We start from the raw sequence: 15,446 nt of genomic DNA, 5'->3' as shown, positions 1-15,446 counted from the left end.
TTCTTTTTATGTATCTCAGTTTCCAGTGTGGTGCCAGTCACAAACATACATCTATGAATTCAATAGAAAAGGATGACCTGTAATACTTAATTTTAGCTTCCAAATCTAATACAGAGCATTTAAAAATATTCTATTTTCAAATTATTGCATATAGCTGAAACTACATAGCACATTGTTGCAAAGCTCTTCTGTGTTCTTGTCATACATGCTTTCTCCCCTGATATTATGTAGCTTTTCTCACTGATTCTCAATATTTTATGCTTTTGAAGTGTCTTTTCATCACCTTTTCCATCACTGTTAGGTTTTGTTAATAAAACTTATTAACCTTGTTAGGAACAAACTTTCATTTCTACTTTGACTTTCCTTTCAAACTTTTCTCTAGCAGGTTTTAAATCTCTTATGAACTCTCTACCCAGACCCACAATCTTTTATTTTTAAGACTTCTCTAGTTCAATTGCATTTCCTTTTATTTTATAACTAGAGGCCCGGTGCACGAAATTCATACACTGGATGGGGGGCCCCTCAGCCCAGTCTGTACACTCTCCAATCTGGGACCCCTCGGGGGATGTCCAACTGCCGGTTTAGGGATTGGGCCTAAACATCCTTCTCACAATCCAGGACTGCTGGCTCTCAACCACTTGCCTGCCTGCCAACCTGATCACCCCCTAACCACTCCCCTGCTGGCCTGGTCGCCCCCAACTGCCCTTCCCTACAGGCTTGGTCGCCCACAACTGCCCTCCCCTGCTGCCCATCTTGTGGCTGTGGGTGCCTCCATCTTTGAGGGTGTGGCAGTCAATTAGCATATCCCCTCCTTATTGGCTGTAGGCGCTGCCATCTTTGTGATGGCATGAGGGTCAATTAGCATATCCCCTCTTTATTAGATAGGATTTCTTGTGTGTCTAGGTCAGGGGTGGGCAAACTTTTTGACTCGAGGGCCACAATGGGTTCTTAAACTGGACCGGAGGGCCGGAACAAAAGCATGGATGGAGTGTTTGTGTGAACTAATATAAATTCAAAGTAAACATCATTACATAAAAGGGTATGGTCTTTTTTGTTTTGTTTTGTTTTATTCATTTCAAACGGGCCGGATCCGGCCCGCGGGCTGTAGTTTGCCCACAGCTGGTCTAGATGGTGTCTTTAGGAGCTGACACCACCATAAAAAGATGTGTTGAGCCTGGCTGGTGTAGCTCAGTTGGCTGGGCTTCTTCCCATGCACCAGGAGGTTGCCAGTTGGATTCCAGGGAACAGACCCAGGAGGGATGCTGCTTGAGAATCCTGGCAGGAGAAGTGCAGGAGGCGGCCAATGGATATTGTGCTCTCACATCGATGTTTCTCTCTCTCTCCCTCTGCCTTCTTCTTTCCCTCTAAAAAAAAAATCAAAAAAAAATCAATACACTATCCTATCTAATAAAAGAGAAACATAGTAATTGGCGTACGACCTCTACCCTTCCCATTGGCTAATCAGCGAGATATGCAAATTAACTGCCAGCCAAGATGGCGGCCGGCAGCCAGGCAGCTTGAAACTAACATGAGGCTTGCTTGCTTCAGTGACGGAGGAAACCAATGTTCCCCGCCTGCTTTGCTGGCCTCTGAGCTGCAGTTTAAGAAACATTGTAACAAATATAGAAGCTAAACAAAACCCCAGAAACCTGCTTTCAGCGAGGCTGGGATCTCAGAGCTGGAGTTATACAGTGTTTCAATTATAGAACCGAAACAAACCAGATACCTGCTTTCAGGAGCAGAGGCCAAGAGCTGGAGCCAGAGCTAAAACTTGCCCAGAATAAAAAAAAAAGAAAAAAAGGAGCAGTTGGGAGCTTCAGTCACCAGTCAGCCTGAAAACAGCCCTCAGGCCCTCACCCAGACTGGCCAGGCACCCCAGTGGGGACCCCCACCCTGAAGGGTGTGTGACCAGCTGCAAACAGCCATCATCCCCTCACCCAGGCTGGCCAGGCACCCCAGTGGGGACCCCCACCCTGAAGGGTGTGTGACCAGCTGCAAACAGCCATCATCCCCTCACCCAGGCTGGCCAGGCACCCCAGTGGGGACCCCCACCCTGATCCAGGACACCCTTCAGGGCAAACCAGCCAGCCCCACCCATGCACAGGGCCTCTATTCTATATAGTAAAAGGGTAATATGCCTCCCAGCATCGGGATCAGCGTGACAGTGGCGGCGCCCCAACCCCCTGATCAGCCCTGCTCTGAGTGTGACAGGGGGTGGTGCCCCAACTCCCCTATCGGCCCTACTCTGTGAGTGACAGGGGGGAGATCCCCAACCCCCTGATTGCCCTGCGGCTCTGTGTGTGACAGGGTGCGGCGCCTCACCCCCGTGATAAACCCTGCTCTGTGTGTGACGGTGCAGTGCCCCAACGCGCCCCCCCCAACCCCCCTGCCACGGGCCCTGCTCTGTGTGTGACGGGGTAGAGCCATAACCTCCCCATCGGCCCTGCCCTGAGTGTGAGAGTGGCAGCGCCCCAACTCCCTGATCGGCCCTGCTCTGTGGGTGATAGAGGGCAGTGCCCCAACCCCCTGATCCGCCCTGCCCTGAGTGTGACAGGGGGCGGTGCCCCAACTCCCCTATCGGCCCTGCTCTGTGCATGACAGGGGGGAGCTCCCCAACCCCTTGATTGACCCTGCTCTGTGTGTGACAGGGTATGGAGCCCCAACCCCCCTGATGGGCCCTGCTCTGTGTGTGACAGGGGGCAGTGCCCCAACCCCCTGATTGGCCCTGCTCTGTGCATGACAGGGTATGGAGCCCCAACCCCCTGATGGGCCCTGCTCTGTGCATGTCAGGGGGTGGTGCTGCAACCTCCCCATCGACCCTGCCTTGAGTGTGACGGGGCGGTGTCCCAACCCCCCAATCGGCCCTACCCTGAGCGTGACTGAGGGTGTCATCGCAACCTCCCAATCTGCCCTGCTCTGTGCATGACAGGGGGTGGCGCCCCAATTCCCCAATAGGCCCTGCTCTGAGCCCGACCAAGGGCTGCACCTAGGGATTGGGCCTGCCCTCTGCCACCCAGGAGCAGGCCTAAGACAGCAGGTCATTATCTCCCGTGGGGTCCCAGACTGCGAGAGGGCACAGGCCGGGCTGAGGGACCCCCTCTCCCCCCGAGTGCACAAATTTTTGTGCACCGGGCCTCTAGTCCATAATAATAAAAGCATAATATGCAAATTGACCAAACGACCGAACAGCAGAATGACCGTCCTGATGACCTTCTGGACAACCACACTATGACATACACTGGCACCAGGCCAGCCAAGAAGGGTGCGATGCGATTGGTCAGGGGGACCTGTCATTGCCCTACGATCACCTTGCAGAGGAAGGCCCAGGCGATCCTCTGTGGGGCGATCAACAGGGGACTCCACGCTCGATCTCCCCAAAGAGGTAGGCCCAGGCTACCCAGCCAGTCGTGCTGTGGTGGGTGGATGAGGCCTCCCTCTGCTGGGCAACCCATTGGGGGGCCCTGCAATTGATCAGTCCATAGAGGGAGGCCTAGGCCACCGGCCCATGATGCTGTGGCAGGTGTGTGGGGCCTCCCAGTGATTGCCCCGCAGAGGCTGGCCCAGGCCAACCAAGCAATCACACCCCATGCCTGTCGCCTTCAGAGGGAGGCGGCCAGTAGCAGGGGAGGGGGGAAAGCACCACACAAATGGCAATTAGTGGTAGTGGTGGGGGCAGGGCCAGCTGCAGGTAGCCGGGGGAAGGAAAACCCTCATAGGTCCTGATCACCGGCCAAGGACCCTACCTGAGGGGTCCCGGATTGTAAGAGGGTGCAGGCCAGGCTGAAGGACATCCCCAGCCTCCTGTCCACGAATTTCATGCACCAGGCCTCTAGTACATTTATTAAAAAATGATGTGTTGAGCAGTACATTACAGGGACTATCCTGCCATTCAGTTTATGAATTTATTTATATTTTTAGGTGTATAAGCTATTTATTAATAGACAAGGTCTACTAATTTATTTCTTCTTGGTGGTCTTGGTGTACTAGCCTGGAACACAAAGACCCCAGAAGGAGTAAAGCTCTCTTTGGACCTGAATTTTCTTCAGTAATTCCAGGTCTTCTCAGAGCTTGTTGTCCAGACCTTTGGCCAGGACCTGGCTTTATTTTACATCCTTCACATCCTTCAGTCTGTTCAACAACAAGTCTGAGATCTTGTACCGGTGTGGATTATGCATAATGGTGACCACATAGTCCACCTCGTCCTTAGTGAGCTCGCCTGTCCTCTTGGTGAGGTTGATGTCTGCCTTCTTCAACATCACATGAGCAGATCTTCACCCCACACCCTCAACTTCTGTGATAGCAAAGGCTAATTTCCGCTACCCATTGATACTGGTACTGAGTATTCAAAAAATGAGCTCCTCAGGGATCACCAGGGGCAGTGTATAGGCTTCTTGTGGAAGTAGACATTTATTTTTCCACTCATTCAGACTCACAAGTGCAAGCGCGTTGTTTAGGCTGCATTCCCTCAGGAAAAGGGACTCCGGAATGGAGGTGTTTGTGCAGGAAACTTGGAGAGTGCTCTCAGGACTTGGACTAACCCTGTGAGGGAGTGAGGGCGATAACAATGAGCAAAGGGAGGGGTTACACTGAAACAGAGCTGTCACAGATGTCTCAGATCATAGGAGTCTCTGCAGCTTGGATGGTTCTTCAGAGTTGTTCTTCCTTGAGGTAAGGGACACAGTCTTTAATGTCCATATGGATCCCTCATTTGACTGGAGGCATAACTTAGTGTGTGGCTCCCTTCAGCTGAGGCCATTTTACAGAAAAGAATTTTCATTGGCAGCTGCCAACTATAAATATCTTCATCATCTAAGGAATGAGCACCTCCATTCCGAAGGAGAAGTTCAGAGCGGCAAACCACACCATGTGACAAAAAAAATAAAAAATAAAAATAAAAGAACACAGACTATTTCCCCAACCACACCACTTTTTTAATATGAATTGTAGTCTGCTTCCAAATCTCACTACATGTTTTTACAGATATTAATAATAAATAGTAAACAATTCTCTGGACAGAAATCCTTTACTTTTATTTATAAACTAGAGGCCTGGTGCACAAACATTTGTGCACTGGGGGGGGCGGAGGGGTTCCTCAGCCTGGCCTGTGCCTTCTTGCAGTCTGGGACCCCTCGGAGGATGTCCACCTGCTGGCTTAGGTCCGCTCCCCGGGGGATCAGGCCCAAGCTGGCAGACAAACATCCCTCTGGCAGCCCGGCAGCCCTCAGGGGATGTCTACTTGCCAGCAGGGAGTAGGCCTAAGCTGCAGTCGGACATCCTTAGTGCTGCTGAGGAGGCGGGAGAGGCTCCCACCACCACCGCTGTACTAGCAGCTGTCAGCCTGGCTTGTGGCTGAGCAGAGCTCCCCCTGTGGGAGTGCACTGACCACCAGGGGGCAGCTCCTGCATTGAGCATCTGACCTCTGGTGGTCAGTGTGTGTCATAGTGACCAGTCATTCCCAGTCTTTCTGCTGTTAGCGTCAGTTTGCATATTACCCTTTTATTATATAGGATAGAGGCCTGGTGCACGGGTGGGGGCCAGCTGGTTTGCCCTGAAGGGTGATCCGGATCAGGGTGGGGGTCCTGCTGGGGTGCCTGGCCATCCTGGGTGAAGGGCTGATGGGTGTTTGCAGGCTGGTCACACCCCCTTCAGGGTGGGGGTCCCCACTGGGGTGCCTGGCCAGACTGAGTGAGAAGCTGATGGCTGTTTGCAGACTGGTCAAGCCCCTCCCAGTGGGGACCCTCACCCCATGGAGGTTTGGCCAGCCTGGGTGAGGGGCTGATGGCTGTTTTCAGGATGGCCACACCCCTTTAGGGTGGGGGATCCACACTGAGGTGCCTGGCCAGTCTTGGTGAGGGGCTGAGGGCCGTTTTCAGGCTGGCCAAGCCCCCCGGTGACGGAAGCTCCCAGCCTCTCCTTTTTTTCTTTTTTTCTTTTTTATTCTGGAATTTATTTACCTTTTATAATTGAAACTTTGTAGCCTTGAGAGGAGCTCAGAGCCGGCCAGGGTGGGCGGGAGGGAAGCCTGGCTTCCTCCATTGCCAGGGGCAACCCACTCCTGCTCGCTCCAGCTCCGTGGTCACGGCTGGCTGAAAGCAATTATTTACCTTCTATAATTGAAACTTTGTTGCTTTAAGTGGAGCTCAAAGCTGGGGCCGTGGCAGGCAGGAAGCTTCCTCCATCATTGGGGCAACCAAGCCACCTGCTCGCTCCAGCTCCGTGGCTGCCGGCCGCCATCTTGGTTTGGTTAATTTTCATATAGTCGCTCTGATTGGCTGGTGGGCGTGGCTTAAGGCATAGCAAAGGTACGGTCAATTTGCATGTTTTCATGTTTGTCTTTTATTAGTGTAGATTACTAACAACTACAAGGAAAAACATGTATGTCAACAATTATAGTTTGAAACAAATGCATCTCAGAAATTGAAAAATAAGTAAATATGTAAAAGATATACAAAGTTTACATTCAAACTAATAAATGCATAAAAAACTCAACACCCAACAAAGAACAAATGTATATTTGCAAAAATGTATTATATTCTAGGTCACAAATAAATATTAAATAAATTCCACGGAATTAACACCCTGCAGAATATGCTGCCTAACCACAACAAATAAAATATGTATAGTTTATTAAAAATCCCACATATTGGAAACTCCAAAGCATATTATTAATTTACCTTTGGGTTAAAAAAGGCAAAGGTAACAGTGAAATGCTTAGAATTGAACTACAGGAAAAAAAACAAAACACCAAAATTTGAGTAACGCTCTAAGATAAGAAAAAAGAAATATTTAAAAATCAATAGATTAAAAACGTAACTGAGAAAGCTTGAATAAAAACAACAGACTAAAGAATCAAGAAAAAGCAAATTATAAAGAGATAATCTATAATAATAAAAGTGTAATATGCTAATTAGACCAGCATCCCCCCCCACCCCCCCGCCCCAGGACCTTCAGAATGACATTTTGAGAAATGGAATTTCATTTTAATAACTTTTAAAAGGGATGGGGTCATCTAAAATACATCCTTAGGCTTTATTCATATGTATACATGGCTTAGGAATTAGGATCCTGGGCTCATTTTTTTTTTTTTAATATATTTTATTGATTTTTTACAGAGAGGAAGGGAGAGAGATAGAGAGTCAGAAACATCGATGAGAGAGAAACATCGATCAGCCGCCTCCTGCACATCCCCCACCGGGGATGTGCCCGCAACCCAGGTACATGCCCTTGACCGGAATCGAACCTGGGACCTTTCAGTCCGCAGGCCGACGCTCTATCCACTGAACCAAACCAGTTTTGGCGGATCCTGGGCTCTTGATGCAAAAGATTTTATTTAATTGAAGCTCTTGGGTCTCAAAGCAATAACCTTGTGTCTCATTCCTCTTGGGCTGATTCCGTAAAATACGGAATAAAATATAAATAATGACACAATACATATTTAACGATTATAAATGATAAATTTAAAACTAATAAATATGAAAAACAATGCACTAAATTTTTAAAAATATGAAATAAACAAAATTCTGGAAAGCATTAAAAAACAAAACAAAAAAACCCCCACATGAGCCATTAAAGAATGTCCCAGCAACAAATTGTATCAAATTCCAAAAAAACAGAAAATTATTTTCGTATATGCTATGTACATTTTATAATGCTAATATTAGCTTGATTCCAAAACAAGATACAAATAGCACACAAAAAGATTTGACCTGTAGACTGTATTTTGCTAACCCCTGGTCTAGATTTAAGAAACTGATAGAAAAACGTTGATAATGCAGTTCAAACTTAAACATGTGTCATGCCTATAGCCCTCCAGTCATGAAGACTATAACAAATGGAGGCAATGTTCCCCCAGTATTCAAGCACTATTATCTGATTTAACAAAGAAGTTGCTAGTGTCAGTGATGAATGAATGAAAGTTCAGCATTCATCTTTATTGTTTTACTTTATCTTACTAATTAATGTAAACAAAGGTATCAACCAATATTCATGTTGGAACTACCATGGATTGTCGATTACAGCTATAGTTTGGCTCTTTATAAAATAATGCAGCCAAAACTGATGAAAGCACTCTGTGAGAATCATTTGTCTATATGAAAATTCTATAAAAAGTATTTTATATTTTATTATTTTTAATAAAATTGTGAGTTACACATCCTTTGCATCTGTAAAGTTTATTTTAAATCGATGTACACTAATAGATATGTCTATATGCATGCATATATATATTTAAATATATTTTATTGATTTTTTACAGAGAGGAAGGGAGAGGGATAGAGAGTTAGAAACATCAATGAGAGAGAAACATCAATCAGCTGCCTCTTGCACCCCCCCCCACTGGGGATGTGCTCACAACCAACGTACATGCCCTTGGCCGGAATAGAACCTGGCACCATTCAGTCCGCAGGCCGATGCTCTACCCACTGAGCCAAACCGGTTAGGGCCATGCATAAATTTTTTAAACTTCACCAGCAGATCATTATATGAAGCTTGATTTCTAACTTCTCAAACATTCAAATGAAAGTAGATATGTTGTCTTCAATGTGGGTATCTTTCATTTTTCTCAGCTCCCTGTGTCCATTTGCTCCTTCAACATGGAATGACTTCACAGTCTACTTCTGCTTATGTTATCCAAACACTCTCTAAAAGATTTAGCTCACATTGACAACTTTAAAAAGTTTCTTTCCTGCATACCCATAGTTTTATATTCCAAAATTAGTCAGAATTCTTTATATATCCCCCAATGCTTTATTAAAAGTTCTTTGAGAACTCATGCGCTATCTCTTCCATTTTCACTCCTTATGAAATTTAGCCATATGTCTATGCATAATGTTGAATGCAATCTACTCACTTGAGTTGAAGAAGCACTGTGCAAATAAAATCGTCACGATATTTTTGTGAACTTTATTTCTTCCACATGAACTCCCTCTACTAATACTGATCTATTCACTTTCTCCTGAAACATACATGTGTAGGTAGACCTTTTACATGTATCTTTTACAGGTATGCATATTCATATATGTGTCTTGTCCGTGTTATTTCTCTAACTGAAAGTTCCTTGTCTTAGTCTGTTCAGGCTGCTATAACAAAATACCATGAACTGGACTGCTTATAAGCCACAGAAATTTATCTTTTAAGGTTCTAAAAAAAAAAAAAAAATCCAAGATCAAGGCACCAGCATGTTCTCATTTTGATGAGGGCCCTCTTCCTGGTTCACGGCTGGTGGTGCCTTCCCACCTGTCCTCACATGGTGGAAGGGGCAAGCCCGCTCTCCGAGATGTCTTTTATAAGGACACTAATTCTATTCGTGAGGGTGCAGCTCTCATGACTTAATAAGTTCCCAAGGCCCTTATCACTTTGTGGATTAGGATTTTAACACATAAATTTGGGAGGGGGGGTCAGGGGGTACAAATATTCAGATTATAGCATTCACCTATTTCTTCTTATCTGAATCCCAAGTTGAAGATCAAAATTAGTTCCCATCTCAAGCAGAAAAAATATTTCCTGAAAAAAGAACCAAAGGAGAGTTTCTTTGAACTATAATATGTTTTACTTGTCCAGTATTTTCCCCAAAAATTTATGTGTAAAATTTGTACCTCCCTAACTGGATGTAGGTTTCTTAAAGAAAGGAGTCATTCCTTCCTCATCTTTACCAAGCACAGAGTACTTCCAAAGCACTCAGAATAGATGCTGGATAGAATGTTTCATGAATGAATACATTTTTCATAAGTTTCTGTATTCCCTACAGTGCTTAATGGTGCTGAACACATTGTCACTCAATAAAAAGTTGTTGATTGATTGATATGTTAGTGAAACATAAAAACTGAAAGTAGTTGAAAATTAGACATATTTTATTGGAAGGCAATAAAACTATCTTCAGTTTCTAAGTATTTTAATGCTTTCAACTGTTTTGTTTTTTTTTTCATTTTTTCATCACAGCCAAATTTTTATGCAATGTCATGAGGCTGTTGTTTGCTCAAATTTATAAGACCTTTAAAAATTCTTAGGCCCCTTAGCAATGCCAGGATCTAGGAAATCTGCAGCCATTTATGATTAATGATGCTCTGTGTTTTATGAAGGATTATTAAAAACAGAAACTTATGACTTCACTGTTTCTGACAATGACTTTAAACACAGGGTCAGTCCTTCAGTTTTAACATTTCTTTGTAAGATTAAAATAAAGTAAAAACAATTGCATTGAGAGCTTCACCCAGATGTGACAAAATTGGAGACATAAGTTTTTAATCTGTTTCTTCCAATGAAACATCACCTCATTCATAGAATATTGACGGTGAGCAAATGTTACTAAAGGGCCAATCTAGTCATCAGAAAAACATAGAGTTCAGGACTCTATCAGGCATCACATGGCCAATTCATAGAAGATGTCAACCAAAAGACTTAAGAGCAGCCTAAGAGCTGATGAATATTAAATGCTGTTCAATATTTGCATGTCCCTCCAGATGAGTAAGTGGAACAAGAATTCTCAAGCTTTAAAAATCAAAGTATTTAAGGTTCTATTCAACATTCAGTAAGTAAGCACTGAACGCTTCCGGAAAAAAATTATATGAGAACCATTTTAATTCAATTACTTAAAAATGATAGTCATATGCTTCATCATATGAAAAAAAAAAGGAACAACATAATATTTGCTTTTAAATGGAAACTCCAGACTCAAGAACACACATTGATCTCCCTCTCTTATTTTCTTATCTATATACTAGAGGCCTAGTGCACCAGTGGGTCCCTCAGCCTGGCCTGTGCCCTCTCGCAATCCGGGACTCCTCGGGGGATGTCAGACTGGGATGTAATAGTGTGCGAAGTGGCAGGTGGCCGAGGAGGAGCCCAAACCCAGGCCGGGCGCCACGCTGCTCCCACTCATCCTGGCCATGTTGCACCTGCTGCTGCCGGTAAGCTCGCTGAGTGGTGCTCCCACTGAGGGAGTTCACTGACCACCAGGGGGAAGCTTCTGCATTGAGTGTCTGCCCCCTGGTGGTCAGTGAACATCATAGTGACCTGTCAACCAGTCGTTTGGTCATTCAGTCGCTTAGGCTTTTATATATCTATCTATATATAAAAAGTCAGCTGCCAGAATGCCCAAACGACCAGAATAACCGGTTGCTATGATGCCCACTGCATCCAGAACACCTGCCTGATCAGGGGGTGGGGCTGATTGGCCAACCTCCTGAAGCCCCTCCCCACAGCCGGCCCTGCCTCTGATTGGCCTCTCCCACCCCAGTCAAGGGTGGAGTGGCTGGCCAACCTCCCTGCAGCCCTTCCCCCAAGCTGGCCCCACCCTGATCAGCCTGCAGCCTCTTCCCTAGGCCAGCCCCGCCCCTGATTGACCCCCTGCCCAACCCAATAGGGGGTGGGGCCGGCCGGCCAATCTCCCACAGCCCCTCCCCTAGGCCAGCCCCATCCCTGATTGACCCCCACCCCAACAAGGGGCAGGGCTGGCTGGCCAACCACCCATGGTCCCTCCCCCAGGGCACTGGCCCCCAAATTGCCCTCCCACCCCATTCGGATGCAAGGCTGGCCAGCCCACTGCCTACAGCCCATCCCCACAGCTGGCCCAACCCCTGATCAGCCCCTACCACCCCAATCGTCCCACAGCCCCTTCCCCAGCCAGCTCTAACCCTGATCGCCCCCCCACCCCGATCAGGGACAGGGCCGGCTGGCCAACAACTCATGGCTCCTCCCCCAGTCTGCTGGCCCCTGATCGGCCCTCCCACCCTATTTGGGGGCAAGGCCAGCCGGCCCACCGCCCACAATCAGGGGCAGGACCCGCTGGCCAATTGCCCGCGGCACCTCTCTCCAGCTGGCCCAGCCTTAATCAGGCCCCAATTGGGGCAGGCCAGCCAGCCAACCTCCCGCCATCTCCTTCTCCTGACAGGCCCGGCCCTGACCCGCCAATGCCAGCTGGACCCCACCTGTGCACAAATTCATGCACTGGGCCTCTAGTATAGATATAAAAGGCTAATATGCTAGGTATCTGACCATCTGACTGGTCACTATGAAGTGCACTGACCACCCAGGGGCAGATGCTCAATGCAGGAGCTGCCAAGCTGCAGTGACTTGACAGCGGTTCTCAGGTGATGCACCCCGAAACCAGAGAGGAGGGAGCCCAATTCCTCATGGGGCCACATGATTCCACTTTTGGCTGTGGGTTATGTTGTTGCTGGGGCACTGTCAGGCCCGAATCTGGCTTACTGAACACTTGCATTTGCATTCCACACCCTGTACAACAGAGTGCCCTCTCGCCCTCCGGGACCCCTCGGGGGATGTGGGAGAGCCAGTTTTGGCCCGATCCCCACAGGCCAGGCCAGGGAGGGACCGCTGGAGGTTGGCTCCAGGGTGTGTCCAGCCCATCTTGCCCAGTCCCACCCCACCATCCACCTTCTAATTAATTTCCTTTCAATGTGCACAAATCTGTGCACCAGGTCACTAGTTTACTTATAAATACCTATAGGTAAAAATTTTATCTATAATAGATTATTTGATTGTAGTTGTTTCTATAAGAAATGTATTCTTTTGCAAAAGTTAATTCAAGCTCTTTAACTTTGCTTACTGACAATACTTTACAATCCATAGTAAATAAAAACTAAATTTTTATGAGAGTAAGCCCAGCCTTCAAAATGCACCATTGTACCGAATTCCATCTCTACTACATCTTAAAAGCATTCTCTTGTCAGGTAATATGGTGATGGTATTCAGAAGAGCTGCATGGTGTGTAACTTTTTCTGTGTTGCAAGTACCTAACTGGGTGTTAGACCACAGTCTGACCTTAAATTTGTATGAAAAATTAAGTGGAAGACCCACGATTGAGTTGTGGTTTTTCTCAATTTAACTTGATTGCCCTGGAGTCTGGCAAGGGTAGGAAAAACCAGCTGCTTGATAGGAATTGTCACTTTCCAGTCCTTCAGCGAAACAGCACTAAAAAGGATTTAGTTGGAGCCAGTTCTCAGCCAATCCTTCTTCCTGAAAATGTGATGACGTGAGGATAGACAGGACTAACGAACGAAATAATGCAAAAAATTTCTTCCTTACTTTATTACTACAAGTTAAATTCTAGTGGGTTTTTTTTAAGGGCTCTATTTGCCCTCCTTGCTTCAAAGCAATAAAATAATGTGTCAAAGCTATGTAGTTAAATGAAACAGTCGTGGGCTGTAAGAACAAAGATCCTATCATATCACGGTTTCAGTCTTTATGGTAACTCCAATTTAAGATCATCAAACAAGAGGCATTTGAAGAAAGAGCACCCATTTATAATGATCAGTTTAAAACCTTCTTTTCTATTAAATTGAACAGGATTTGTGAATTAGAGGGTGTTGTATACATGTGCTGAAATAAAGCTCTTTGCAGTTGAAATCACAAAGGAAGTGAGTTATAGGTTTTGTAATAAGACACGTTTCTCTTTAAGTAATAAGAGTTATGGTGTTCTACCAATGAAAAATTAGTCTTTCACTTGTGGACTAATTGTAGTTGTATCGATGCCTTTAGTTTTTGACCAATCATTACCAAAATACTGCATCGATGCCTTTAGTTTTTGACCAATCATTACCAAAATACTGCACTTTATAAATAGATCTAATGTTTTGGGTGTAAATTTCTAAAACTGTTGGTTAAACTCCAATAATTGGAAAATACAAATAATTGGCTCAAAATTGTTGTATTTATTTTTATATTTTGTGGGCCCAACAAGCCAGAAATGAATAGTAGAAATGTGAAGTACCTTGCTATGTTTTAAAAATCTTCCTAGGCACATGAAGTGAACCAGCAACATACTATGTACCTCTCCCCCCCACAAAGGAATTAGGTATTAAAAAATGGCCCTATGCACTCATGGCTTTCATTCATTCACTCTCCCCTACAATAAATATTTATTGAGCACCAATCATGAGGAAGCATTATGCTAGATCCTGTAGATGTAGCAGTAAAGAAGGCAGCCATGAACCTGTTCTAATGAAGCTTCGTGTCTAGTGATGTGAAATGGATCATAAATACGCACATTTTAGAAAATTAGAAAATGATACACTTCCCCATGGAGACCACTTTTAGTAGAGATCTGAATGACAACATGACACAAGTTATGTGACAAGAAAATTCCAGGCCCTGGGAGGATGCAGAGGCCTTGAGAGAATAAGTTTGACGTATTTGAGAAACTGAAATAAAGGCACCCATGGCTAGACTCCAGTAGGAGGAGCCAAGGAGGTGTGAAAAGGAGGTATCAGAGAGGAAAGCCAGGCCAGAGCACATACTGCCTCAAAAGCTAGTGCAATTAAAAAATTTTTTGGTGACATTGGTTAATAAGATTATATAAGTTTCAAGTGCACATTTCTATAATACATTATCTGTATATTGCACTGTGTACTCCCCACCCCAAGTCAAATCTTCTTCTGTAGCCATATATTTGATCCCCTTTACCTTTTAATACCTCTCCAATCCCCTTCCCTCTGGTAAGTGCCATGCTATTGTCTGTGTCTATGAGTTTTGGGTTGTTTCTTTTCTTGTTTGTTCACTTGTTGCTTTCAGTTTTATATCGCACATATGAGTGAAATCATATGGTTCTTAACTTTTTCTGTCTGACGTATTCCACTTAGCATGATATTCTCAAGATCCATCCACAATGTCGCAAATGACAGTATTTTATAATAAGGGACACTTTACTGCTACCATCACAGGAAGTTCCCATGGCTTTCGAAGCTCTGTAGATGAAGAGCATATTTCTTCTAAATCATGATATTACATATCCATTGGTTCTTGCCTGAATCAGTCAATACTGTGATGACTTAAAAAGGATATGAATGATTTTTTTTTTCATCATCCTTGACTGACATCTGCTGGACTGGGAACCAGGCTCTGCCTGTAGGGCTGTGTGGTGCCGTGTACCTCTCTGCCCCCTGAAGTCCTGTTTACCATCACAGAAGGCTGAAGGTATGTTTAGAACAGTAGGTTGCCAAGAAGACAGAGAGATCTGAACCCAGTCTTTTGATGTCAACTACACTGAATTGGTCTTTCAGTTCATCCTGTTTTGGCTTCAGAGAAATAAGACAGTTGCTGGTGAGATTGGCACCATTTTGGGTAGTTTCTATACCTTGAACTCTCTCATCTCGGAGATCTTGCAGCTAAACTTGTTTCTGTTTACACTGGACATGGAATCTAGACTTTCTATTTTAAAACCAAATTTGGACTCTTGATTCTGGAATCGATGTCAGTGTAAGGGTTCTTCCTACGTGCCGTGATAAGGACGTGTGATCGGGCAGAAGTTGGCATGACACCGGCATCTTCTCTGCTCTGATTCCTCTCTTCAGGGTGATGGTGGGCTCGCCTTGCTTCTAAGTACTCCTCAGGTTCGGAACTTTTCCAGACTCGAAGGCTAACTCTTCCATTCTGAAACCAAACCTGGATTTTCAACTCTTCGGGTGTTATTTCTAAAACAAGCTTTTGTTTGG

General features: G+C 45.3%; 1 pseudogene; it reads right to left on the bottom strand.

Annotated features, from left to right (window-relative positions):
* Nucleotides 1-3,956: 3,956 nt before the first annotated feature.
* On the bottom strand, nucleotides 3,957-15,103 carry LOC118650594 (annotated as a pseudogene).
* Between the last annotated feature and the right edge of the window lie 343 nt (nucleotides 15,104-15,446).

This window comes from Myotis myotis, unplaced genomic scaffold, assembly GCF_014108235.1.
Source record: "Myotis myotis isolate mMyoMyo1 unplaced genomic scaffold, mMyoMyo1.p scaffold_m19_p_3, whole genome shotgun sequence".
In the NCBI taxonomy this organism is placed as follows: Eukaryota; Metazoa; Chordata; class Mammalia; order Chiroptera; family Vespertilionidae; genus Myotis; species Myotis myotis.
Note: the sequence above shows the minus strand (reverse complement) of the source record. Positions and strands in the feature narration are given on the sequence as shown.